Here is a 27,446-nt window from a genome sequence, read left to right on the forward strand (position 1 = left end):
CAGCTAAAGAGGAAGAAAATGCAATAGGAACCAAAAGAATTGCTGTTTTTAAAATTCTTTCTCCCCAGGTCATTTTTCGACTGACTCAATTTTTCCACCTTGATTAAAGCATTATAATGCCATTCATGCTTAGGAAGAAGGTGTATATTTGCAATGAAATCCTATGTAGCCAACCTGTATTGCACAATGTGTAAAAATTCTTAGGTGGCAGGAACTCTCAAATTCAGCTCAATGAAAATGCTGCCTGAGAAAGAAGTAATTAAAGCCTGGGTAAGGCACTCATAGGCTGTAATCTGCTTTAAGCACACTGTTTCTAGAGACAACTTCTTTTAACTCAACCTGCTGTTTTTGACAGTTGTCACATGAGCTGCTTTGCACCTTCACTGCAAAGGAGATATTAACCTGTAATCAAAGAGATGCAGGAGTTTTCTGAGTTCCCCAATACAGAAAAATCAAAAGCCAAAGCAATCCACCAGTTTACCTTTGTGTGATTTTATAAATACAGGCAAGAGGGAAAGAATTACACTTTGCCCTCAGGTTCAGACTGATTGGTAAGAATCTCAGACACTTTAAGTAGGCGCCACAAATTGTGTAAGCTCTGACCTGCTGGCTCTCTGCCTAGTTCACATGACAGAGATATCTGATGGTTTTGGCAAGGCAGATTGAGGTGGAAAGGTGCCTAGAAACCAACAGAAACAGGGCAACCATACTAGGGGTTTTGAAAATGAAATGAACAGATATGTAAGGGGCAGTCCTGTACTCTCTGCGGACAAAGAGAGGAATGGCCTTTTTGTTATAATAAATCTATTTGACTCCCTTTCCTTTACTACCATTCAGATAGGAAGCAAAAGCAGTACATTTATATTTTGAAAGCAAAGGGGTCCCTTCAGTCCTCAGGGCAGTTTTTAAATTAGTTTAATGACACTGAATATGTGCTTGACCCAAACCAAAGTGACTTCACTTTTATTACAGGTCCTTTAATTGAGCAACACCTTGTCTCCAGGATTTTGGAGTCTGCAAAGCTGAACGGAAAAGGACAGGTAAAACCATTGCTTCTCTGGTGTGACTTTTCAATTAGGGTATTTTCCCCCTGCTCCAAGATGTTAGACTGTTCCAGCAGCAAGGTAGAGGCAGCTGCCAGATGTGATACTGCCTCAGGGTACAATGTGATATGAAGTCAGAAAAACAAGATGTTGGATGCAGGAAACATCACTCGTAAAATTATTGTGCCTGAGAATTCTTCCCCCACTTTTTGTTCAAGTGCCTCTCTCCCTGGCAGTCCAATATTTTCAAAAGTGAGCCTCGAAAAAGATTTGCTTATCTAAATTCAAGGACTGCTAAGAAGAAAGTAAAGATCTGAGAAGTGCTTTTTATCTTCTGCCACTACAATTCCACCACTCTCATACCCAAGAACACTGCAACAAAGAATAGATCAGTGAAGAGAATCACTGAAATCCAGAAAAGTGAAGGTGAAAGGAAGGAAAAAAGCCTTTAAAACCTTACTCCAGCTTGGCCTTCCTCAGACTCTTTCTTTTGACTATCATGTTACTCACTTTGCACAACTTCTTTCCACAGATACTTTTTTCCTTCACCAGGTTCCCTACCAGGCAATCGATTGGGGATTTAGCTGCCATTAGTAAGCAAAAGACAGCAAGGTAATTGGGAATCAGGATGTCAGAGAGGGAGAATTATTTGCTGAGTGATTTATTGATGATTAATTCTGTACTAATGTTCTTGCACACACCAAGGTCATATTACTCACAAGCAGTTCATACCAAAGCAGTTCAAAAAGAAGCTTTGTTCTAATTGTATTCGTATAAATACACACTCTACAACAGTGCAGCATCAGGATATTTGCCATATGCTTGTCTGACTTCTCTACCACAATGGTTTAGTTTCTAAAGTCTGTTCCCTACTGCCATATTTATTTGATTTACATGTAAAATTTGTAGAATAGTCCCATCAGAAAATGAGTCCTTAAAGCATCTTACAAAATCTATAACAAAAAATATTCACCAAAGGACTCCCCTGTGCTATTAGTATTTATACTGCTGTGGTGCCTGAGGCCCCAGCTGAGATCAAGGCCCCGGTGGTGGCCAGTGTACAACTAGATAATGAGAGACAGGTTTCCCTCACTGCCCTGCAACAACCAAAAAAAAAAAAGTTAAATAGACTGAGAAAAGGTGGCTGAAGAAATAGATCTCAGAAAAGAACCCACTCCTCCTATTTCTAAGTCAGAGACCTCAACAATAAGATCATGTAAATATGTACCCAAAACATCATTGTCAGACACCCATCAGGTAAGAGGTTTGGTAGGTGATCCTGGCACAGGTGCAGACAGATCCCAAGTCATATCTTGCCTATCAAATGTCCAAAAACCTGAGTTTGTGGACAAAAATAACCTCCCCCCCTCTCAGCTGCTGGTTACTGAAGAAAGAAGAAGATCCCAAACCCAGTGGGGCTCTGTAATGCAAAATAGTTGATCTGGTGGGGTGTTGCAATGCATTGCATCAAGCAGGAGCAGAAAGGACTCTCTTAACAGAGTAGGAGCTCTATAGAGCTCATGTTACTAATAAGACATCATTACTAATTTCTTCCACTTCTTAGGTTTGATTTAGAAAATCATTTGTAGACAATGATGATTCATCTACTTAAGTTCTTAAACAGAAATCCACAAATTATGCAATTGATTCTGCCATGCCTGAGACAACTGGGCTGTCTTGAAGTTTATCTCAAAGGATTATAATGTATAGTTGGCAAAATGTCAATTCATTACTATTCCTTTTCACAAGCCAAAAAAGCTATGTTAAATTGGGGTTAGGGCTGACCTTACAGAACAGCAATTTAGGGTAATACCAATCCCCTTACAAACACTGTATCACAAAAGCAAATCTGTTAAAATCCAAAAGGTCAAAATTAAGGTTAAAATTACAGAAAAAGAAAATATATATTATTGGTATGGAAATTCCATGCAAACATTCTTGGCTCTGCCCACTTCAGAAAAAAAAACATGTGAAATATCTCTTTTTATAAGTCATCATCAAATGTCATTAACACTTTGTCTCAAGATATTTGTTGTCACTAGAAGACCTCTCATTCTACTGGCATAGTCAGAGAAAAGAGTAGCTTTTAATATCAGAAAAGACTGAAAGAACTTTCTCTGTTTTGTTAGGGTAAATCAAGTAAGATTTACTTAGGCAGGAGATATGATTGTTCCTTATAAACGTTATAGTTTACAGAGAGGAAAGGGTAACTATTGCATTAAAGTACAAAGTTAGCACCAGAAAGAATGGGAATAAATTATCCATGAGTGAACTTAGCTCTAAGTGAGGAGGATCCTGGCTGGCAGGGCACTGACATTCTAAAATAAGTTTATATTTGGAAAGTGAAAGCTACAAGTTTAACTCTGAAGGGACAGGTTGATAAATTCATTAGATGAATTATATTAAGGGGTTTCCTGTGACAGTACTGACCTGAGGTAAATGACCTGGGAGATCTTTTTCCTTGTCCATAATATAACTAATACCCAAGCTGATTCACAGGAGAGAAAAGCAAGAATTCGTCTTTGTTAAGAGCTGCCAAGGCTTCATAGCTATTTTAATTAGCTTTTTTTAAAACAAAACAAAACAAAACATGGGCATTCAACTGTGTACAAATTAATACTTCATCATGACTGAGATCAATATGAAATGGCAGCCAGTCTGAGAAGTGGAATTCATGTGGCATTCCCTAGGGAATTCTCTATATTTGCTGTTTTGGCAGCTTCTACCACAGAAGGAACTTTCAGTTACTAAGAAAAACATGGGAAAAAATTACCATTAGACCCATTAAATGAATTTAAATATAGCCCTTGTGTGAGATTTCTATGAATTTTAATTTAATGGGGAATGTCTGTAATGTTCTAGTAAATGTTTCTGGACAAGGAAAGTCAGATGTGGAAGGCAAAATTCATTGAAGAATCTATTCCTTCTTTCTTTTAAGTTCCATAAGATTAACTGTTTTCCTCATAAGTTTTTGGAAAATTAATTCTGCCATCAAAAGTAAGTGCCGCATTTACAGGGAGAAAGATTTAACAAGCACAAGAAAATGAATGAACCTGTGCTCATATGAAGCATCCAACTTCAATCATTTAACAGTGAAAAACATTTTAATGACATGGATTTTTAAGTGCATCTGGCATTTATGAAAGGAGGGAGACCCTGAACTTCCCACCTACCTTCCTGAAACAACTCTCAGTACAGAGCAAAGACAGCCTTTTGCCTTCAGATTTTCTTACTGTTTTCCCCTTTTTCACAGCAAGTGCTGTAAGGGACAGTCAGATGAAAGAAACTTACCAAAAATATAGTGAAGTGGAAGGAGAAAGAGAAATGATTGTTGTGTGTTGGCTATTCTCAGTCCATCCAGGATACAGGGAGGTTCCCAGTTCTTTCTGAAAACTACTCTGAACATCACAGCCCTCTATTTGCTATAGTCAGAAAAAATCAAGTCATCCCCCATCAGCATCAAAGCAGAGACAGGTGAGGTTTTTTTCTCTGCAAACTTTGCTACAACTAATTACTTTTTTCTTCTTAAAGGCTTAGAAAATATCCTGAAGCACCTTTGTGACAGGAACAAATGTATTAGGGGAAGCTGAGACGGTTGCTCTTCTTTTAAATCCATGATTTTTGGTGCACAAATATCCACAAGTCACGTGACTCTGTGTCATTCCACACGACTACATGAAACAGAGTAAATCACTGAGGGCTGTGAAATGTTGCCATCTTTGGGGCAATGGGTTGTCCCAGATTTGGCAATGGTAAGACTAATGCTTACCTTCAACTTTTCCATGTTAGAAACTGCCTTTGTGAAACCACCAGATTTCAGTACATCACAAAACTACAAGTTTTCTGAGCACAGGAAATGTCTGGATTCGCTCCAACAGGTCAATGGAGAAGAAGGACATGGACCTGTTGGAGCAAGTCCATAAGAGGCCATTGAGTTGATTAGAGGGATGGGGCACCTCTGCTACAAGGAAAGGCTGAGACAATTGGGATAGTCCAGCCTGGAGAAGAGAAGGCTTCGTGGTGACCAAAATGAGGCCTTTCAGTACCTGAAGGGAGCTACAGGAAATATGGAGAGGGACTATTTACAAGGGCCTGGAGTGACAGGACAAGGGGGAATGGCTTCAAACTGACAGAGACTAGGTTTAGATGGGAAAAAATTCTTTACTGTGAGGGTGATGAGACCCTGGCACAGGTTGCCCAGAGAAGCTGTGGCTGCCCCATCCCTGAAAGTGTTCAAGGCCTGGTTGGACGGGGCTTGGAGCAACCTGGTCTAGTGGAAGGTGTCCCTGCCCATGGCAGGGAAATGAAACAAGATGGTCTTTAAGGCCCCTTCCAACCCAAACTATTCTGGGATTCCATGATACTTGTTCCTCACTCAAAATAGCTCAGATGAGATTTCATTAAACTTCACTGGAAGTGATTAATTTTCCTGAAATGCAGCATTATTTCTGCCCCTGCAGTTTTCTGCAGAGTCAGGGAACTATTATCGGAATTATGGAATTGTGTCTGCCTAACGAAATTCACATCAGTTTCTCCTATTTCTTTCTGCTTGCATGGTTTTAAAAAAAGTAATACTCTTTTACTGCAAAGTGCATTTCCAAGCACTTGGCTTGCTCCTATACAATTAGTGATTTTGTATTAGTACCTACAGGCCCAGAGCCAAATAATAAAAGCGAAGGAGAGAGAATGAAATGTATATGCTTTTTGTGATACCATCATAGGTAAACAAAGAGGGAAAACAAAAGCACCAATATGAAGCTGCCAGTAATAATTATTGGGTGGGATGTGAGGTACACAATGGACAAAGAATGAGAAAAAGCATTCAGTGTTCCCATGGCTGCACTTCATAGGTGTCTACAGGACACTTCTCCTTGAAGCTCTGGCATGTTCAGCTTCCAGGGGTTATTCAGTGTTAGCCAAGTTGTAAGGCTTTGCCAACCTTTAATCTTGAACTGGATATTGAATATTCTTTTATCCTGAAAGAAACCTAAACCCTCATGGTGCTAGAATATTTAGAAGTCCGCTAAGGATGAAGAAAAAAGTAATTTTTCAAGGATGGGGACTTTAGATCTGATAAATGTGAAAGGTCTAATAAATCTGAAAACATTGCCCTTCCTTCTCTCTGTGGAAGCATTAACTGGGATTCTTTTCCTAGTTATCCATTTTCTCAATACTTATTGGAGGTCAATACCTTTCAGCCTTCCACCCTTCTGCAAAATATAGTTGAAATTAATTCACATGTTCTACAGTGAATAGAAATGCAAAGAAAAACATGTGTATGAAGAGAAACTGTGAACTTCTTTTCCTAGAAAGCAAGACATAAAAATAGTATTAAATGAGATTTGGGGTTTGGTATGGAAAACACTGCAACAATTCCTTAAATAGGTAATTTTTTTAGATTTAAACAAGAGTTTGTGCAAAAGTTATTGAAATGAAATGTGTGATACTGTCGGATGGGGTAAATAACAGCTTACATATTGCAAAAAGGATCTTATATCAGGAGTTCTCAAACATTTCCACTTGAGGAAATAGATTTTCTCATAGATAATTCTTCTTGCTTTTGATTATAAAATATCTCATGTGTATCTAGGGTAGTTTGCTTACATAGAATCCAAGTGCAAACAGGAAATAATTCATACTATTTTACATTGTCTATTAATTAAAGCAGAGAGAAATTAAGAGGGGTCACAAAAATGTCATCTCTTTGAAACAGCTTCAAGATACAGAGGAACAGACATGGACATGCAAAACCATACAAGGCAGTAAAAGCCAGTAAGACACAGAATAAAACACGAGGTGAATTAGTATAACGTACAAATGAAGCACAGGACACACCTTTGAGTGTATTTATTAATAGAGATTGGTATATGTAGAACAATATTTTTTCATCCTCATCCTGAGTCAAGTAAGTAGCATTTAAGTAGGGTTTTAATTGGGCCTTTTGTAGACAGAAATGCTGTTTGGGAAATTCAGATTTGGAGTAACTCTTAAGAGCTGGAATTTTCCAGTACTGCAATTTTGCTTCAGGGGGTCTTTGCTTTTATTGAATGGTCCTTGGGTAGGAGAAAAGTAAAACATAGCCTTGGCAAGGAAAGGGGATAACGTAAGAGAAAAAGACAATGGTGCAGGAGTCCATGGCAAAAAATCAAAGGCAGGAGTTGTTACACTCATCAGATTGAAAGCAGTGAGGAAAAAAGCAGTAGCAGCAGGACGTATCTGTGAAAACAGGCTCATTGTTTTTTTACCCTATTATACTGAGAATGTCTTACTGGCAGTTTTATATCAAAGTTTTTGTCTTGACAACTCATTTACCTACAGTGACATAAAAAATGAATATTGGCACATTCCTTATTTCTTGGCCTGTGTCTGACATTAACTAATTAATTAACTAATAAAATATCACTAATTGCAGAGTACAAGCCAGGGTTCTGGAATATTTATTTTGATAGCAGATAGCACTGCAAATCACTGCTGAGTGCTAAGAATGGAGCGTAGTCTGATGTGTTTTGCAGACAGAAATGCTTTGCCTGACAGAGCATCACATTAATGAGGCAAACTACGACTTTTGCACAGTGGAGAGATCAAGACGTAAATATCAGGGTGTAACCCTGGAGAGGAAAATCCTCTAAAGACTTGTTGAAAGATGTGGTATCAAATGAATTGCTTACTTCTTAGAGACTGCTTTGATATTTATTGGTTCAAATTGCTCCACTGACTCACTCTTGCATAAGCTTTCATGCCCCATTTTAATCTTGACATTTCGGGAAGCCAGTCTGAGGCAGCGTAATGACTAGGTTTACAAAGGATCAAAATGAAAAAGAAGAAGCTGAGCTGTAATAATTATAGCCTGTGCAAAAAAAAAAAAAAAAAAAAAAAACTAACACTGAGAAAACAGAGTGAGAAATGATCATACAGTAATGAACGGCACAGCAATGCCAAGATATTTAGAAAATAGAGATCTCACTTTGGGAAATCAGGCAGTCCTGTACTTGTACTTCAAGGTACACACATAGCTTTTAGTATGTGTCTGTCTGAGGGTGTCATCTCTACACAATTTTCTGAAGACATATAGCTGAGATCTTGTGCTGAGGGGCAGCATCTGAGAAATAGGCTTCTCTATTCACTGCTCCCTGCACTTCCACCTGTCTCATTGGTACATGTAAAATGGGATTTATTGTTCAGTACTGGGCATAACTGTGATACTGTGACCAGGCAGTGAACTTCATCCAGTGCACTCGCTTCAACAGGACAGTAGCAGTTGAGAATGGGATAAAGGTATCTGTAAGATATTTAGGGGAAAAACCTGTCTTACCACATCTTGGGAGGACCGTGTTTCAGGGTAAAGCAGGGCAAAGTGAGTTTCCAATTGACCTCTAAGATATTGTATCTTGGTCTATCTCAGCTCCCCGACAGATGGATAATGGTGGCATTTTGTTGCCCACTAGAACAAAGTGCATCCAGCGTTTTTAAGACTCCAGAACTGGAAGCATTCCTGTAGTAAACACTTTCAATAAGGGAAAATACCAACGTGCTTCAAATATTAGTAAACAAATGATTCAAAGCAGACACTGAAGCCCACAAGGACAGTGATTCATTGCCTCAGGAATTCATGCCAATTTTAATTTTCACCTGAACAATACATGTAGCTGGTGGATTCACTGGAGCAGTCTGCAGCTCCCTCTCTGTCACTTCTTGGTCTCGTTGTCTGGACATGCATTTCAGAGTTGAAACAGTGAGAATGAAATCAGAAATAGCTGTGGTTAACCCAGTCATTCAGAGAAAAACATGTGCTTTAGCATTCAGAACAAATGTGCCTACTTGGAACTGCCGGTGCTCCTTATTTTCCAGTGTGCTCATGAGATCTGGACTTCCTTTAAGCACATCACAAACTTAGATTTCCAGCCCTCAAGGGCAGAGATTTCTCTATGTTTCCTGATATATGAATTGTCCAATATTGTTCAACTGTTCAGTGTTCTTGAAAAGTCCTGGAGAGTCTGAGGCACTAGCAGGAGGAGAAGAAGGAAGAAGATAGAAAATCCCATGTGTCTGTCTAGAGCAGATGCACAGTCCTATTCTAATAAACTGGATTTCAGTTAAAATTTCATTGTAGATGTGCAATTTAGAAGCACAACACAATCTGGATTAGTAAATTGTTGGGGAGATGTTTCAGGGAGTGACATTTAAAGTTGTTTTCCCTTATGTATTGTTCCATGCAATTCTAGGAGGTCATGTTGAAAGCTGGGGTAAAAGAATGCTGTTATGATGGTGTGACCTGATTTTTCCTACACATCTTGGTCTAGATAAAATTTTCACCTACCTCATAAAGTAGGCATAATCATGCTCTTAACCTTGCCAGTGAAACCTGGGAATCAATTTACTGATGCCAGGTCTATTCTGCACAAACACAGAGACACCTTGGAGCAGAAGAAATCCAGCAGTCAGATTGTCTATTATTTCTCATTATTTTGGAGTGGAAAATCTGTCAGCTTCTCTTAAAAACATGAGCTAGAAAAACAATGACCTTTTAAAACTTGAGTTTTCAGTTTAAAGTTTGCCTAAAATTCTTTTCTTTAAATAAATTTTGTAGTGCCCAACTTCAAGAAGAATAGCTCCTCTACATGTTGTATCAGGGAAGAAAATCTTTCAGTATTCACATCTGGAGTATTTGTCTCTAAGAATGGAGAGGAATTTGGAGTATTCATCTGACCTTAAATATCTACAGCGAAGCAAAACCCAGTAAGATGTGGAAATAAATGGAGATTTTAATGGTGCTTCTGTTCCATTCCACCTTTTAGCAGAAATAGAGTACCAGGTTCTCCCATCTCTGTTTAGCTGGGAAGAACTACTTTAAACCTCTGTGGGCAGGATGGGAAGGCACAAAACTACTGACCCCACACTGAATCTGGTTTTCTCTTTCTTTGGATATACATGATTTTACCTCGAGACTAAATGTATTAAGAACCTGGGTCAGACAGACATGAAGGAGATAAATGTTAGGAGTGTCAGAACAGGATCTTGACAGTTCATAAGGCAAAGTGTGGGGATATGATTCACAAACAGAGCCATAAATGGTCTGTGATTATTGATTCGCCCTTGAACTGGAATGAATCCTCCCTGGAAGTTCGTTGAGCGTTAAATACCGTTGATTAACATTTAATATAGATCAGTCTTGATACAGATCTAGGCTGGGCTTAATTTCTTTCAGCCCAAATACTCCCACCTCCCTGAAAACATGTGATTAAACTGTTCTGATTTCTTTTTTAGATGAAGAACTCTGTCTCCACTGAAAACAAAAGAAGGTTCTGTCGCAAGACAAATTGAATCAAATTCTCCAGGAGTTTTTTGGTTCAATTAAGCTGTGGGATAGTCCATATCAAAGGTGCAAATCTCTCTATGCATTATAGGACCACAGACAGGGATGTGGCAAAAGGTAAAACTGGGAATTATGTCTTTAAGGGCTCGTTGGAGACACTTGTAATCTCATTTTATTGGTGGTACCCTCCCCAACATAATGAACTTTGATGAAATAATGAAGTAGTTGTGGCGCCTGTGAAACTGAGCAGCAGCTTTGCCAGCTAAAGACCTCCCATGAACACAATCGCCCAGGCAACAACTCTGCACTGCAGTGAAGCTAGAAACTCTGGCAAATCACCTCTTCCCGTCTCTTAACTCCTTGCAATTCAGCTTTTCAAGCCTTGGAAAAAAAAAAAAAAAAAAAAAAAAAAGAAAAGATTGTCCACTTAGGTCTGTGGTTGACTATAGCTTAAATAAAAATAAATCTTGTGAGAATCCACTGCATAGTTTAAAATGGCTCCAAGTTCAGCAGCCAGCAAAGTTACAGAAACCATAAGGCTGGCTCTGCCACTGAGCAAGTTCACATGTCTAAGGAAATGAATACATGGAAGGCTTTAAATAGCAATATTTTTAATTCGGCAAGGTTTCCACCCCCTGCCAGACTTGGAGAGAGTGCAACAGATGGTAATAGAAATCTGTAAATTCATCATTGTTGTTTTTAAGAAGTTGGATCCTCGGAGCACAAACATTTAATAATGGATATAATTAAATTCTTTGCTAGTTAGTTTGACTCAAGAGCCAATTGGCACCATAATGTCATTTCATTTGCATAAAATATATAGTAATTCTGATTCAGAGAACTGTGATTTCACAGAGCTGGAATTACAGATGAAATTAAGGTAAAAGAAATCCGATTTAGCAACATCTCTGATAACCTATCTCAGGTTTGGAGTTTAGACATTTAAACTCTAATCTTTTTTAATCAAACTCAGGTCCAAATCAGCTAAAGGCACAATTATTTTCATTATAATGAATTATTTTGAGCATTTCCAGATGATTAAATGAAGATGTCTTCAAGTGACCTGATTTTGATAGATGATATTAAACCAAGTCTGAAATCAGACTCCCCTACTGGTGGCAAACCCATGGGATAAACTATGAGATTTTTGCTGTTTTGATGATGAACTGTTTTAAGAACTGCTTACTGCGTTTTTGGTTAATATGAAGTGACCTTTGAAAACTTTACTAAAAGTTGATCCAGATGTTTAATCTGAAGATCACCAAGCTGGTCAGTGATCAAATTTTCATTTTGATTGAAAGTGAAAATGTAGCACTTCCCTATTTGCCATGGTTTGGTTTTTTTTTTTTTCAAACAAACATTAAATTATTTTAAGTCTGAAACTGAGGAAAGCTTTCTCAGATTGCTTATTTTTTTGAATTTTCATTTTGAATCAGACTTCATGCTTTAATAGGCTGGTTCTCAGCAACACTTGAGGCAATAGCATCTGAAAGTAAAAAAACAGCCAGGTTTACTGGGAATGTTCAGATCTTCAACCTCCATTAGGGCTCCTCAGGCCATGTATTTGCAAAAAAAGAGTTGAGTGAAGTCCTGGAATGACACCTTTCTTCTTATTCCCTGCCTTTAGGCACTCATCCCTTTGCCCTACGGCTTCCTCAGTCATGTCTCTCAAGAAACTGAAAATATTTGACTGAAATAAGTAAAAAGGCTTTTTTTTTTTTTTTTCCAGTTTTTCCCTAAGTCAAGTGAACCTCCTGTTCTGGTTCCATGACCAAGTCCTGAAATATCTGTGCTGGCACAAGTGAGAAAGGTGATACCTACAGGATGGGGAAGAGGAATGGGATAGAAAAGGTAGGATAGGAGTAAATGGCTAAACTCTTACTGCTGCTGAACTCCAGAGTGCCACACTGGAGCCCCATGGTCCAAATGCCATCCTGCTCTGAGGTGGGGGAATACTCTGCTGTGCAACAGTTCTCCCCAGCACCATCCAGCCATGGCCAGAAATATCCCAGGCTTTGGGTGGTTTGGGGCCTTCCTGAGGCTGTGCAATCTTGTATTCATCTATAAATGGGATAGTTGCTCCCTGCAAAGATTTGGCAGCACTTCAAGAGATCAAATCATCCTTCTCCCACTCAACAGAAGCATCAGCTGTATCAACGTCCATGAGGCCATTTCCATCAATTTGTGTACAGGATTGTGGGGGAGGATGGGGGTGTTCAGGGTCTGTGTCATTCACAAAGGAACCAAGTAAACACAACCAGGTCAGAGCATCTTGGAGCTGGGAGTAGTCATTACCCTGATGTTGTGGTTACAGAACCTGAGATTGTGCCCTTTCCACAGTAAGTCTCTGATTGCTCATGAAAGCTTTTGGATGTTTGTGGCAAAGGACTGGTGACTTAGTTTCTCATTGTGTGCATGTCAGTGGGGTCGGTTTCCTAGTGCTCCTGGGGCAAATTGAATTCTAGTTATGCCATCTAAATTGAACTGTAAATGCAAGGTGAGCAGCAATTGTGTAGGCTCTAACCCATCTCTGTTCAGTTGTCAGTGAAGGAACAGCTCCCCAATGTCTATTTTACATGAAGAAACTAAAAGTACATGGTGCCCTTTTAATCTGGAAACAAAAGAGAACAAAGGCAAACAAATAGAGGCCAAATTATCTAGCCTTGAGATCTGAGTTTTCTCCATATTGAACTTCTGGTACCTGCTTAATGAGCCCGTGTTGCTGCTCACTAGTGAGTGAGAACAAAGAAAAGTGACTCATGCTGCCTTGTTATTGTTACATAATCTATACAAGTCATTTATTTTTATGGTTAATTACTGGATTAGTTAGGTATATTGGAAATGTAAAGAGATGTGAAGTTAGGAGAGATTCAAACTGGTGTCTGTTAAACTCTGCAGAATGTCTGTGCATATAATTCGGAGGGAAATCTGCATAAAGTACATCTCTTTTCAGGGCTGATCACTTGTATTAACACTTCTGTGTGCAGCTGGATTCCCTTCAGCCTCAATAGGCACTCACACTTAGGGTGGGCAGAGCCTTTTTTACGGTCACAAAACCCTCTTTTTTACCTCTGTGAATCATTCCTGCTGAGGGAACTTAGAGTCAATATGTGGTTCCTTCTCACATGAGTACAGAGGGCTATTTGTATAGCCCCCAAAATCATTGTCTGTATTAATCACCATAGAGCTGTGAGAATATGTGCTATAAATCTTTCCAACTCAACTCCTAGAGGTTGGTTTGTGTTTTTTATTAAAATGTAGCAGCAATAATTGTTCAGAAGTGGCTGAATGCATCTAACTATGTAGTAGACATGCAAGTATGCATTTGAAGTTGAAAATATCCATTGGTCATGAAGTGACCTAAATTGGGGTTACATGCTGAGGCATCAGTTTAATATGGAATTACTCCTATGTTTTTATTGTAATGACCAATTAAGGATCAGCACCTCAGAAACCTCAGGTGGCTGGTTTACATGAAATAAACATCGACCTTGAGAATCTGCCCTTTTTGAAATCCTAACGCTGATGTGCTCTGAAAGGGTCAGCCCGTCACCATGGTGTTGGCAGGGCTGAGTTGTGTTTGGCTGCCTGGTGCCGATACTTCCCCAGTGCCAGAGATTAATTATGAGCAGGGAAGTTGCTAAGAGCCCGGGGTAAACACGAATGCTCCCTGCTTTCCATACAGCTCCACTTCAAAGCCACGCAGCGCGCTCATGAAAGTGCCCAACGCTCCTCTTCGCTCCTTTAGCAACATGTGGTGCACGGGGTGGGAGTCATATTGTGTTCTTTTGGGTCTTTTTAAAACAAATTTTTATTTAACCTCTGCTTTGACCCAGCACATAAGTGTGTTGCCCAGATATGCTCCATTTCAGTTTATTTAACCAGAATGTTTGCTTACTCAGTGACCACTGGAGGGGAACTACTGTTCTTATTAATTCCACAATGGGTATTTGTTGCTTCTTGTTTTCTGACATTTTCTTTATGACCATAATTGCAGAGTTCTGGTTTTCAGATAATAAATGCACGTGTCTATTTGCTCAGGTATTATGTAATTGATCTCCAGCTATTAATTAAAGATCTAGACTCAATGTCTCTGAACCTGCCTCCGGATATTTGTCCTTATTGTGTCATACCTTGGATGCACAAACAGGGAAACCACATACAGCTTTGCATGTACACTGCTCATTCCCTTTAATAAAGGAGTCTAAATTCAGGAGTTGCAAAGAGGGATTATACAGAGCACAGAATATTTTTCTGATGGGATTTTTATTCTTCCTTCTTTCCCTGGGCTGCCAGTGTTTTTCTTAAGATGCTGACTCGCAAGTATAATGAGCTGTTTGCTCTGCACTGCTCTCCAAAAGCCTTGCACACTAAAAGGAGTTTATTTTTCCTTTATTGCTGTTGCTGTTAATAGCAGGACAGACTATAGTTGGCACCAGGAGCAGGATGAAGATTTCATGGGTGAAAAGAGAAATCAGAGATTGCAAATTTATTGCAGAGAAAAGATGGATTGGTTGCTCTCATTCCCAAGAGCCCATTTGGGAAAATATGTTATATGATCCTGTGAACAAATTGTTACTTTTCCAGACTAGACTGTTTTCTGTGTAAACACTTTACTGTAGCAATGTACAAGAACAACACTTTTAATCCAAAACTCAACAAAAATAGACACTTCAGAACATTTGGAACTTGTTAGACTCCAGAAGGAAAAAGAGAAAAGGGAGTCTGCAAAATAAAAAAAAAAGCTTTTCACCTTCTAAATGTCCTCATTTTTAATTTTTAATAATCTAAAACTCCTGTCAGAGAGCTCTGAAGCTGTTCAAAGCAGAATGGTCCACATATATAGCGAAGGTACAGCTTAGAGAGGCAGAAATTGTATTTGGTCAACTTAGTAAGTCATTACATCTGAAGAGCCGGGTTAATGAGCTTGGGAAGCTGGGATTCGGTTCCCGGCCCTTTCATACACTTCCTGTTCCCCTTAGGAAAATCACTGAGCACCTTTGTGACTCAGTTTCCTTGCTCCCAAATGTGAATAGCATTTTCTGACCACACAGGGAGTGTGTTTGAGAAACAATTGAGTACCTTAAGGGATGGAGCTACAGAAATACATGGTTTTATCACCAGCCGATGCAACTGGAACTGGTGTATTTCACTTCAGCCAAACAATTTTCAGGTGAAGAGGCTTCCACTGGAAAATGCTGGTTCTATGGAACCAAAATGTTTCGTGGAAAAGAAATAATTTTACTGTATTATGATGAAAAATTTGCTAAAGATTTTACTTTGAGACACTTCAAGATTGTATGTGTCTCTGTATATGCAGTTAACTATATTATTTATCAGTTATACAGCAGAGAGACAGTGCTGATCTCATCAGAGCCGAGTCCTTCGACTTTTTAAACCCTGTGTAGACCAGAGGGTGTTCCTTAATGTTTCTAAAAGTTAATTTTTAAAATACTGTTTCACTTGAAAAGAAAACCTTATTTCTTCCTGTCCTTGACAAAAGGATCATCGCTAACCCCCAAAACAGAACAAAGGTTTAGTCCTCACCCTTCTTAGTGATCATAGCCACCCAAAGATGTGCAGGAGCACTATCTTTAGACAGACTAAAGTCATTAACTTTATTTCATGCTCTGGGAGTGCTGTCAGCAACTCACAGTGAACACATGTTAAAATAAGAAATTAACATTTCTGGCTTGGTCATGAGCTGGAAACACTGGTATTTTTTTAAATTTTTCCATTCCCTAGACAAATTAAATCTTTTGCTTCTAGAGCTGTTACAGTGATCATCTCTCTCAGCATTTGCCTTGCTGAGATGTGAGCATGTCTGCCCACTGCTGCTTAGGTTACAATGCTGAAGTCTCGTGGTTCTCTACACGGAAGATGCACACAACTCCTGATACAGCACCATAACATTTTGGCATAATTTCACTCTACATAACAAAATAAAACCCATGAGAACACTGGCATAATCTTTTGGCTCCACAGGCTTGGCTGCCGCAGGCTCAGCTTCTGAAGGTTTAAGAACTTTTATCCCAGTTCAGATAATATTGCCAAAACTCAGGCTGTCGACTATATAAAATAATTGCTTGTCCAAGTCTTTACAGTCTCTACACTAGTTTAATAACAAGTAATTAGTTGAATAAGTCCAATTAATGCCTTTGTAGAGATCTAAGATTGAAGCAAGATTGTAGGTCAAGTTTAATTTTAAAATACATTAGAATTTCTATCACTCTGTACACACCCAGGGCAAAGCTATTATGGGCTTTCCCATTAATACATATGAATCATTGTTTGGACTCAGAGCCCAGATCAAACAATGCATGTGTTTAAATCTCTAAAGCCTATCTAGAACTGAAACATCCTCTGCAAATGGGGGCTTCTTTTTTTTTTCCTTCCTCTAATAAACATGCTCTAGAGCCGGTGTTACATGTGAATGAGGATTCAAAGGAAGTTAGTGCACAATCCTGCAAGTGGAACAGTGCCTCGAAAACCAATTAAACCTTCATTATTAGATGGTACTTCACGGAGGGTCCACAAGCTTTTTAACAGTAACTACCCCCATAAATCCACACCTGACCATGGCTGTGTTTTTCAGAAGCGTGACTGGCCTCAGAAGCTACTGGGATTCATTAATGGATGACTCTGTTGCTTCAGGGCTCTGACAAACACTGCTCAGCTCGTGTCTCACGCTATGGCACTGCACAAGCAGAGACACTCAGTTTGTGCAGCTTTCTCACTGAAAAGCAGCGTTTGCTTTTAAGATTAACGGGCCAGGCAAGGAAAATTTCACAGCCCTCTAAAGGAAATGTTGTCAAGCCATTATAAGTACAAAAGGACGTGCAGCTGTTTTGCAAGCCAGCTCATTTGCTAAGTGTTATTAAAAGCTCGTATACCTCCCTGTTGTGTTGTTCTCATTATTAAAAGATAGACAATATCATAGTAATTGGAGGTGTGTACTTTAAGTGCTGTTTCTATCCTCTATCGCTCCTCTTGGTGGTCAGAGCCATCTGTTCTTGTCCCACACTGACAAATTTCCTCCAAAGTGGCTTTTAAGTGAATGGTTAGGTTAATTGATGTCTATCTTGGACCACTACCAGATGTATTCTGATAGTAAAGTTAAGTTTTAAATTGTTTTTTTTTATATTTTACTGACACCGTTCACTGAGTTGAAGTGAGGATTCCAGAGAGATTATTGTTCATTATGTCAGATTCAGATTCTGAAGTTTGTGAGATAATAAAAATAAAAATAGCAACAACAACAACAAAAATAGGAAGTGTAATAAAAAAATCACATTTCTATCTATGGATATTTAAAAATCCAAAATAATAACTGTGATTTGAATGTTATTAGAATTACTTTTATGACTTCCAGGTCAGTTTGAAACATAAATGTTATGCCAAGTAATGTAAGGAAATGTAAGGTCAGAAAACGGTCTGTAGCTGCCCAACCAAAGTTCATCCAGCCCAAATCCTGTGTTTCTATGAGGCAAACAAAGGTACAGAAACATCCTTCTCATTGTACACTCTCACAGCTTCCAGGACTAGAGGATACAGGGACTTTCTGATCCAGCAAACTCAACTAAGTTATTCAGAGCAGCTGACAGACTAAGGCTACTAAAAATGTAACTGTCTTTTATGATTTGGGCCCCACACTCCTCACAACAGTGACATCCAGAGCTTGCTGACATGTTTTGTGAGCAAACACTTTTATTGCCGATTTGAAGGTTGCTCCCTACTAAGTTTAGAGAATGTCCCTTGAGTCTTGTGCTGGACAACGAGAAATGCAGTTTAGGTAAGGTAAACTGACAGCAATCATCTCAGTGGGTTATTATTGTTTATGATGTGTAATTTAAAAGCCAGATTTTACAACAATTTATGGATGCAATTATGCACCTAATTTGCACAGTTATTTTAGACTTATGTATAATATTGGCTAACTGCGAGTTCAACTGGGCTAATGCAGGGCTGGAACTGCACCAAATGTTCCCTGGTGTATTTTTCCAGAGGATGATGCCACATTTAACATAATCTCTTCTAACTACAGTGAACAGTAAGTCAACTCTACTAATAGTTTCACACCAAATATAAGCCACATTATTTTTCAAGGTGAGAACATCCATTGCTCTCAATAGATTTTGTTTTATAGGAGAAATCTTTTGACTTTGTAGTCTGGCAGTAATGTGCACTAGTCAGACAAAAATTTAACAGCACAGAGTGACTGAGCTGCTCCTATTAAAAGGTAGGTCACAGTAGCAGCACAACTTATTTTTCATTTGGATTTTCAAGCTGATTCACTGCAGAACACAGAATGCATATATATAATGCACATATGTATGTGTACATTGCCTCACCAAGTTGCATAGCAAGGGCTTTGGCAAGTTCATTTAGAGACCAGAGCCTCTGAAGTGTGCAAAAGGCCACTGCTTTGGACAGGCTTGTAAATCCTTACTTGTCACACAAAACACATTAAAAAAGAAGTGTTGCAATTTCTGCTGTAACCCTGCCCAAAGCCAAGCCAGCCATGGGGCCAAAAGTTTGTCCACGAAACTTAAGTTATTGAATAATTTTCAGGAAGCTGCTTTGGTAGTTCAAGATGAAATCAACTGAGTGTTTAGCTTTGCCCAGTGTTACACTGGGGAGTAGAAAGCAAAGGGGTTCAGAGGGGATGGGTCTCTCTATTGCGACAAAAGCCCCAAGGTAAGCAATTCAACTAATGGCAACAACAAAATAGAAATAAATAGAAAAGAGCAATTATAGCACTGTAATGACTCATCCTGGTGGTTAGACAAAATACTTACACAGCTCAACTGAACTGAATACTTCGTAAAAGAGACTAAACTGTAGACTATCCCTATGAAACTGTGTATTACACTGATTTATGGGGTGACCATATGGCTGTAAATCATTGACAGAGTTCTTGTCTAGCTACATCATGGTAACAGAATGATCACATCACATAGCAAGATATAAATGACTCATTTAATTTCATGGTAAGAGAAATCCTGGAAGATATTGAAGCTTTAGGAACTCGAGCCATTCATATGCATTCACTTTGGCTTCATGGTCTTTAAAACCTCTAAAATAACTTTGAAATGAGGTTATTTATTAAAAAAAAAAAAAAAAGGCAAACAAATTAAGTTAAATTCACAGTGTAATACACAATGGACATACAAATATTTGACCTGAATGAATGTTTCTCAAATATAATTCAAATAAAAAATGAACAGCATGGCACAAAAGGACATCATCATGATTGTGGAGCTTAAAAATAAGACTATTTTCCCCAAGCTTGTCTGCCTTCAAAGATATCTAAAACTTGATTCTCCTCCAGCATGTATTAGTGTCAATCAAAAATAACTCTGCTCAGGTCAATGGATTTACACAATTGCGAAATTAGTATAAGTGAGAGGACAATCAGAGCTTTTGTATACTACAAAAATCTCTCTTAATAGCAACACCAATAGAGAAGAAGGAGGTAGGAGGTCCCTTTCCAGACAGGCTGGGTGGATAAACAAGAAAAACCTGCTGAGCTTGTAAGTGAGGATTTGTAGGAGGAGCTGTAACATTAATTTAACCATTCACTCCTTTAAAATTTCCCCTTTCCTGTCTTTTACTTCATCTGGCACATTTAGCAGTAGTTGGGCTATAGGTTTAACATTAGGCTGCAGAGACGTGGTTTCCATCACACAGGATCCATAAAGAATGGAAGTTTAAAATTACAGACTTGAATGGGAGCAGTAGCTTTTGGGCTGTGCCTTGTGAATGTGTGACAAAGGGCACATCATGACCCTCCACTCTTGGGTACAGTCTGTGGGTTTGCCCAGTCCTGGTCTGCCTTCTGCAGAGTTGCAATTCCATCACTGGAGACCTTGCTTGGTTGGTGTACCTGTGAGATGGTTCCATGGAAAGGTGCCCTCAGGATGCACATTCTCAGCTGCAGATTTGTGTTACAGGATCACCCACCCTTCACATGCAGACGCATTTATGCCATAGGACATCCCTGTTCTGTGACCACACAGTCGGGATTTCACCAACCTGTAGTGGCTGTTCAAACAAGCTGTGACTCTCCTACTGCATCCACCAGTTTTGACAGGGAACATGAGTCCCTGAGTGCGTGGAAAACAATGGCTAAAATGGAAAGAGAAGACATAGCATGGAAAACCCTTCTGTTTGACTCCAGATAGTAGATGTGTCAGAAGTGGATTTGTTCAACACTTGTAGCAGGTCAGATTCTCCGATCAGAGAAACCACTAAAAATTGTCATTAACCAGGCCTTTGTTGGAAGACCTGATAGAATCACAGACAAAAATTAGTAGAGAAGTGGGAGAATAAGCTCATACTTCTTGCAATCAGACTTGCCCTGGCTATGAAAGGTCCATGTTTGGAGAAGGAAGGTGAGTTGAGAAATGCTTCACTGACTTTAAAATACCATCTTACCTACAGAAAAGAGATTTCACTTGTGCTAGTAGATATTTAAACCTTACCAGCTAGAGAGGAAAATCTTATTCAGGACAAAATAGAACTTCCTCAAAACCACTGGGACTTTGCCAACAGCTTAAGCCACAAATAATTTACCCAGAGAATATGAAGTCAACAAGCTTTAGAACTGTGGGAACTGCAACTGTTGAATAAATCATTCATGAATATCATTTAACTAAGGACAATTATAATATCCCAAAGCAATAGGTGGATCAGTATGTTACAGATAAACAGGGATCAGGCTCTCAGCTGATGGCAGTGGCATGGTTTCCCTGGACACTATGTAGCACAGTCACTTTGGGCCAGTGAAGTAGAACAAGCACTTGGGGAGTTTATTCTCTGTTTTGGACTCATATTGCAAGACCTGAACCATTAAGTGCTTTACAGTTATTAGAACATTTCTGTAGGATGAGAAAGCTACTTACTAGCTAATGGGAAAAACAAGAGTTTTCCCATAGGAGAGAGAGGCCATGTGCACAGAGGACACATTATCATATGTCCTGATAGTCCTGCCCAAGGGAGTCTGTATTTGTTCTGGCAGAATGTCTCTGCCAGCCCAGGACTGCCCTGGAGACACATTTCTTCAGAGCTTCTCTCTGTAGCTGTGCAGAACCTTCATGTGCTCCCTCCTCGCTCCTTCCATTTTTACATTTGGCTTTAGGGAAAGGCCAGAGTTACAGAAGAGACAACCACCCACCTGGGCGGTGGCACTGCCACTACTCCCAGCCAGGCTTCCTCTTCCCTCACCCCCGTGCACTTGTCTGATCATGAACTGACTCAGTGCCAGTGTGAACAGATCAAATCATTTGCAATTTTTGATAACCACCAACATTAAAATATTTCTGAGCTTTTACCTGACAATAGTAGGTGGTTGTTTTTTTCTTCTTCCTGTCCAAAAGAAAATCAAAAAAGGAAATACAAAACTCTGAGGGTTTTTGACATTTTTATTCTGATTTCACTTCCTCCAAGGCTGTCCCAGGGAGTCTATCATAGTTCAGTATAGTACTGACATCTTTTAACTTCTGCCCTGGTCTTGCTGACAAACAGCAAGAGGTAAATTTGGAAACATCATCCCAGCTGTAAAATGGTTTCTCATTTCATTTCTCAGCCTCCTGGGGCTTTAGGAGGGAATCCCACCTCCAGACAGCTCATAAAGTCATTTGTGACACAGGATGTCCCAGTTACTATACAGGAATGTTGAAAGCATTTTATTTTCTCCCCTTTGATTTTTATTGGTTGAGCTCCCAGTCTTCTGTGAGTAATTATACCATTTGCTTTATGTCTTGCTTTTATAATGACTAATACGAAAATATATGTACAAGCAAATGGAAGCGTGTTACCAAGTGATTAACAATGAACAATTAGGATTAATTAAGGTAATTATTTTAATAAATAAGAATTAGTAAAATATATCCATAAACAAAGCCATGGCACATATTTAGCACGGCTGATGCAGGCTAAAGAAGTAGAATTGTGACAACTGAGAACAGAGGCAAGGAGGAGACAGAGATGATTAAAGAGAATTACTTGAGTACATAAAAGTGTAATTAGGCATAGGACAGAATGTGTATATCCAGACTGCTGTATCACTTGCAAGGATATTTCATTTCATTTGTTACCACTAAAGATGGGATTCACACACAGTCATTCATGTGTAACTATGTCTTAAACTTCCATTTCTTTCACAGTCATACAAAGAAGTCAGAAAGGCATAAAACTGTCCTAAGGAACAACAGGCAAAATTATCTTCCACTCCTTTTTTAGTAACTCCGTTCCAAAAGCTGGTCAGAGCATCAAGATGATAATCTGTCCTGGAGGTTCAGAGATAAGGAATGAAATTTTAAGTAGACTAACCAAGATTTGCACTGACAACACTGAAATCACAAGGCAATATAATATTTCTTTTGAGGTTTCTGCACCCATTCATGACATTCTTTAACACTCTTTTTTTTTTACTGATTTTGGGTGAGTTGAAGTGTGTCTTGCACTATTTTATAGTCCCCCAGATTTCCATAGCTTCCACTTCACCACTGAAAAGGACAATGCATGGTGTTGCCACACTGAAGGATGATTCTGCTCCTGTGGCACCACAAGTGAGAGTTTTCCCTGGGCTAATATGCCCAATTAAATGGATATGGTCTATTACTGGGCAATATTAGCCTTTGGCACAATCAGATCAACAGAAAGAAGTCAGTAGAGCTGCAAAGTCAAAGAAGTAAACCTCAAGATTTGATATGCTAAACCAGTGCCAGTAACTTTTCTTTCTACAACAGAGTGTTTCAGTAGATTGGGGTGCTTAAACTACAATCAAATGTCAGTAACTTGTTGCTAGAAGGTTTAAAACAAGAATGGTAAGAAAGGATAATGAAACCACCGTGAGCGGTGCCACTGACAATAAAAGCAGGAATTTTGGGAAGACATTGCAGTATGAAGAATATGGTCTGTCCAGTCCTATTCAGTAAATAGCGTTTACTCTGGGGTAAAATACAGTTAGTTCTTTTTTGATTAGATGTATTAGGAGTATAAAGCTGTCAGTCCCACAGTCACACTCTCCCCTCCTGCAGGAGAGTCCAGCTGCTGACTCAGCACTAGCTTGTTGTTGGGAAGAACTTCAAGTCTCAATCGAGCCTCATAAACCAGCTTTGCTCCAGTAAATCAAGCTGCTTTTCTGTAGATGTTGAAGGTCAATAGAATGACAGGAGTACACACATAGTTAAGAAACCAAAGCCCCCAGCAGAGACTTTCTCAAGTCTATGTATTGTTCCATTTGTGTTCTTTGTCTGCTCTTTTGGCTGTGATTAAGCAATAAGTTTAAGCACATGTTTAAGGACTGTCCTGAACTGGTGCCTTAATTTGCTATTATGCAGCTGAGTTTTTTGTTGTTATCAAGATCTTCTCCAGCTTGTAATCAAGAGAAAGGGAGGGTAAGGGACTAAGAAAGACAGAGACCAGAATCATTCATCCCATTGTGCCAAGCCCAAGATGCCTCCAGATATTTTACTAACTGGAAAATATGTGCTTTGAAGGGTAAACTAATTTGTTATATTAGAGATTAAAAGCAAAGCTTTAGAAAAGAATTCTGCTTCAGCCTATTCTCAGGGAACAAAAAAAGCACAAAATCCTTTTTTCTTTAGCACAGAAGAACATCAAAATGATACTTATCTCCCTCTTGGGAGAGATGGAATTGAGAGCATTTAAATTCGTAAATATCTTCCTTGTTTCTCTTCAAAAGCTTCCTGAGAATCTGGAGAGGAAGGGGAGCTCTCAGTTTATAACTACTCCAGGTAGCACAGTTCACTTACAGCTCACAGACATTGATATTCACAGGGACAGATGTTCACACAGTGTTGACAGGCTCTTTTCCTTGCTGCTGCTGGAACACAGCCTTTCCAGTCTGCTTTTGAGCACATCATGACCATTTGATTGAGCCATCATTTTATCATATGCCACTGGCTTTTGTAATCGGGTTCTTGCCTCACTCTCATGGTGCCAATAAATCACAGTGCTGCTCTCTGTCATGTGCAGTTTTGGAGGGAAGAGAAGGTTTAAAGGAAAAAAGGAGATGAGGTTTAATGTTTGGAGTCAACACTGCATTATATTTCACTATGTAAACAAATGTATGCACAGTTTTCTGTTAAGTTTTTCAGGAACAGCAGTTCAACAGGCAATTTCCTGTACTAAGTAATGTTATAATTAGGATGGCCACTGGAATGAAACATCGTGTGCCCATAGTACTGTATTACACCATGTTAGCGTTTAATTGTCACATCTGAGAGACTTCCACACCCCCACATACCTCTTATACACTGCTTTTTACAGCATGGCTTTAAATTCCCTTTATTACTCCTCAATAAAGTATTTACATTCACGTGTGTATTGGTAGAGGACCACAGATAGTAAGTAAATCATCACAAACTCTTATGGTTATCGGCATCTTGGCTCAAGTGAAGCAGGAATGACAAGAGAAAATGTTTGAATTTGATGATCAAGGAAAACCTCTCAAGTCCAGCTGTGCCAGCCCAGGAATCTCCCTGAGTTTTGTTCATAAATGTGAATCAGCCGAAGCTGTCCAAAGACGCGCACCAGGTTCAAGGGATCAGACTTTGTGTTTCCACTCTGGTAAAAACACACTTTTGACATCAGTGGCAGCATTCTTGGGCACTTTATTATTCATGCTTTACATGATTGGTCTTTAGCTTGCAGTGTAACAAGGGGACGCTGGAAAGAATAAAGGTAATAATAGACTGCAAGCTGCAGGAATGACATGTGTGTGTTGGGAGCTGTTTGTCTGCGGATCATTCCTGGTTACAGGCAAGAGCCACTCCAGTTCATTAAGAGCAAACGGAAGTCCTCCAGCCCCAGATTCCTGTCATTTCATTTGAAGAGGAGGCCTCTGGCGTGTAACCAGATATCTGCTGTGTTTTAAGGCTCGCTGATCTTTGCCTTTAGACTTCTGGACAGTATTAATTTACATAGGCCTGAAAACAAGCGTGGCGCTCGCCGTCATCTTGAGTTACATGCAAGGAACACCAATAAACTTCCTGATGTAACTAATAAAGGAAATTGGGAAGGAAGGAACAGTCTATCAATTATCAATAGGATAAAAGTTGCAGGAGTTGGGCAAATTAAAGTACGCAAACCAAGTAGTTAAAAACTGGGATTCAAAAAGAAACTCTGAGCTCCTTCAGACATAGTATGTATAAATCCAGTTATAAAATGGTAGCAGAAGAGAAAAAGAAGGCCAGAGACAGGGAAAGTAATGGCAAGAGAAAGCACATTTTTGGAAGAAAGAAGAAAGGGGTGATTTATTCCTAGGTGTGAGAGATGGAGATGTGACACCTTTCATAACATATAAAAACCCCCACATTTCTTGGGCTATTGTTTGCATCATCATTTTAGTGCAAACTGATGCCACTCCTGTTTTGTTCTGATCACCAATAAATGACAATTCAAAAGCAATGGTATGTAGCTTTTATTAGTTCCAGTGAGTCCAGTATCTCCTTATTTCAGTGCTGAATCTGACCCAAGGAATCTAAGAATGTGGTTCCTCATGGAAAAAGATAGAACCACACTCCTCTGGGGATTTCCTTTGACTGATTCCCCATCACCATTCTCCAGTTAATGTGTTTTTTACCAGTGGCTAAATATACATTCTTTCCAAAAATCACATAATGCATCTCAAACACATTACTACATTTCTGCCTTAGGTCTAAGTTCTTCTCCAAATTGGGTTTCTTATCCTTTCTGCAATCTATTTCTGCTTGTTTCTTTATAGTAATCATGATATTAGTAATAGTAATATTAATAGTAATCATAGTAATAATAATAATAATAATAATAATCTAATGGGTAAATTAGTTCTCTTTTCCTATTCAGATTTCATATCAATCCACAAGAGAGATTAAGAAAAATATCCAGAAGAGCAAAAGCAACTATTTTGCCTCAAGACAGTCCTGCAGCGTGCTTCCATGAAGTCATGGATCAGAAAACAACAGCAACAGAAACCCCCAAAATGGGACACACCCTAACTCAGGCCTTCTTTAGGCACATGCCCAATACTGAGCACACTGCTAAGTCCTTTTTTGGCAGGCAGGCTGAGCAGAGGGATTTCCTTTGCCAATGAGCTACTTACAATTTGTTCTTTTCAGTAGTAGGAGTCAGAATTGGGAAAGTTGTTTATTATTCAATCATCTCTTCCAAAGCAAGGAAAACACTGTTTATAACAAACTTCAAAAGCCTCTGTCACAGATATCAAGGCTATATACTATGTGCCATTGCCAAGTCAAATTAGGTTATTTTACTCGATATTAAGTTTGACAAGCGAAGAGCCTGTGAAAACCAGAATCCCAACTGGGCGTGCCTCCCACAGCTCACTCAATTTTTTAGTGCTAAAATTCCTACAGTAGCCCTATTCTTCACTCTCAGCTTATATTTCTGTCTATATTTATCTTGTCTGGAAATCCACTTCATTGTGTTGTAGACATCTTCTAATATTCAGATTCTTCAAGAATGTGAACAGCACAAGTAGACTTTGTTTTGGCTTGCAAACCGGTCTTACCACATGTGGATGTCTCTGTGGGCTTTGGTTTCTATTTACCTCAACAGATTATAAATTCTATTATCATGCTAATTTGCAGGTCCACTGAGTGTATCAGACCTGTGGATTCCTTCGTCCTATCAAAATACACTTCTGCTACATCATTTTCTGATGGGGACAATGACAAGTCAATTTGTGTATTAACAGCCATAGCTAATTAAGCAAAATAGTAATAATCCATTGCATTTTTAGAAACCAAGACAATATCTTTGAGGACAGAGGGAGCATGACAGACTTCGCTCCATCCTGCTTACCCAGGAAGACTTCCACTAACTTGCTTTGATTGTGTGTTAAAAGCAGAATCAGGCCTTTGAGACCCACAACAGTTCAAAATTCACTGAATTATTAAATCAGAATCACACTTACACCTTACTGAATAAACATGCTTTAATTAAAGAATATTGCCCTGAATTTTTAGTGGTTTGCACATAACATTTGCAAAATATTCAACATGTAAAACAGGTACCCACAAATGATAATAATTTAAACACTATCCAGTTCACTTTTATTTTGT

The sequence above is a fragment of the Chiroxiphia lanceolata genome, chromosome 15 (assembly GCF_009829145.1).
Source record: "Chiroxiphia lanceolata isolate bChiLan1 chromosome 15, bChiLan1.pri, whole genome shotgun sequence".
Lineage (NCBI taxonomy): Eukaryota > Metazoa > Chordata > Aves > Passeriformes > Pipridae > Chiroxiphia > Chiroxiphia lanceolata.